Source organism: Agelaius tricolor, unplaced genomic scaffold (genome assembly GCF_023055355.1).
Source record: "Agelaius tricolor isolate 1412-34295 unplaced genomic scaffold, bAgeTri1.0.p SCAF_32, whole genome shotgun sequence".
Taxonomy (NCBI): Eukaryota; Metazoa; Chordata; class Aves; order Passeriformes; family Icteridae; genus Agelaius; species Agelaius tricolor.
The window spans coordinates 7,182,832-7,184,923 of record NW_027269292.1 but is presented as its reverse complement, the minus strand read 5'-3'; positions in this window follow the sequence as shown (position 1 = coordinate 7,184,923).

Sequence of the window (2,092 nt, the reverse complement as noted above, 5' to 3'; positions counted from 1 at the left end):
AGTACCGGCCGGCAGACGGCAGGGGGCGCTGTGCATGCAGTACCGGGGTGCAGGCAGCAGGGGGCGCTGTGCATGCAGTACCGGCCGGCAAGCAGCAGGGGGCGCTGTGCATGCAGTACCGGCCGGCAAGCAGCAGGTGGCGCTGTGCATGCAGTACCGGCCGGCAAGCAGCAGGTGGCGCTGTGCATGCACTACCGGCTGGCAAGCACCAGGGGGCGCTGTGAGTGCAGTACCCGGTTGCAGACGGCAGGTGGTGCTGTGAGTGCAGTACTCGCGAGTAAACGGCAGGTGGTGCTGTGACTGCATGATCTATATGCAAATGGCATGGGGTGGGGTGCTGGCTTGCAGGGGGTGGGTCTGGCGAGGGGGGTGGCCACGGGGGTGGGGTGTGTGGGATGTAGGGGTGGGAGTGGTATGGGAGGGGTGTGTATGTGGGTGGGGACTACTGGTTAGTATTGATTGCTGACAGGTGGGGTCCCTATATACTGTATATAGTAAAAAGAAGAAAAACTATATGTCTGGTGCAGCAGTAGGAAATTTCAGGCTCCTGGGGAGTAAATGGTTTGTTTTTTTAAATTTTTTTTTTTTTTACTCCCAGGGAGCCTGAAAGTTTCTACTGCTGCTTTTTTAAACTAAAGCTAGAAAGGAAAACAAAGTTAGAAAAAGAAGGAGAGAGAGAGAGAGAGAAGGAGAGACAAAAGAGAGAAAGAGAGAGGAAAGAGGAAGAGAGAGAGAGAAGGAGAGACAAAAAGAGAGAGAGAAGCAGAGAGAAAAGACAGACAGAAGCAGAGAGAAAAGACAGAGAAGCAGAGAGAAAAGACAGAGAGAGAAGCAAGAAGAAAAGAGAGACATAGGAGCAGAGAGAAAAGACAAAGAGAGAGAAGGACAGAGAAAAGACAGACAGAGAACCAGAGAGAAAAGGGAGAGAGAAAAGAGTTGGAAAAAAATAGAGGGAGAGAACAGGGACAAAAATGGAAAGAAGAGGAGAGAACAGAGGGAGAAGACACAGAGGGAGACAGAGAGGGAGAAGAGATAGATAGGAAAAGACAAAGAAGAGACAAGAAGACAGAAGAAAACACAGGAAGACAGAGTGAGACAGGAAAAGGAGGGTGGGAGAACTGAAGAAGGACAGGAGTTAGAGGGAAAAAGAAAGTGGTTAGGATTAGAGTGAAGGTGAAAACTTAGGAGTGGGCTGAAAAAGGAAAGGACTAAGAGCAAAAACACAAACCGAGGAAAAGGAGAAGGTGGAGAGAAAAAGAAGCGAGAGGACTGAGATAGACAGTTATAAAGGCAACAGAAACAAAGGGTTAGATATGGATGGAAGTTAAGGGAGAAATAGAACAGTAAAGTGAGGAGCAAAAGGAAGAAATACAGTGGAAAGAAATGACAACACCACACCAAAAAAGGACAGGAGCCACAGTGGGGGTAGGGAAGGGCAGGGGGGATCTTTATTAAGGGTGACTCAACTTTATTAAAAGAATGTTTTCATTTATACATCAACAAAATACATGGAAACAGTGTATACAAATGCAAGTGCAGATACAATCCATAGACGCACTGGTAAAAATCGAGTTTACATACAGAGCAATACAGGGCAAGGCAGCAGCTAAGGCAAAAGCAATACAGAGCAATACAGCAAAATGCAGCAGTTACTGCAAACGCAATACACAGCAATACAGAGCAATACAGCAAAATGCAGCAGCTAATGCAAAAGCAATACAGAGCAATACAGCAAAATGCAGCAGTTAATGCAAATGCAATACACACCAATACAGAGCAATACAGAGCAATACAGCAAAATGCAGCAGCTAATGCAAATGCAATACAGAGCAATACAGCAAAATGCAGCAGTTAATGCAAATGCAATACACACCAATACAGAGCAATACAGAGCAATACAGCAAAATGCGGCAGTTAATGCAAATGCAATACACACCAATACAGAGCAATACAACACATACTAACACAAGATGATAACCTTTTTCTATTTTCATTCCAGGTTGATTTATTGTCACAGGACACCCAAAGCAACAAAAGCACACATAAAACAACACTCATCTACCATTAACACCCCCTTCACAGGACACACAAA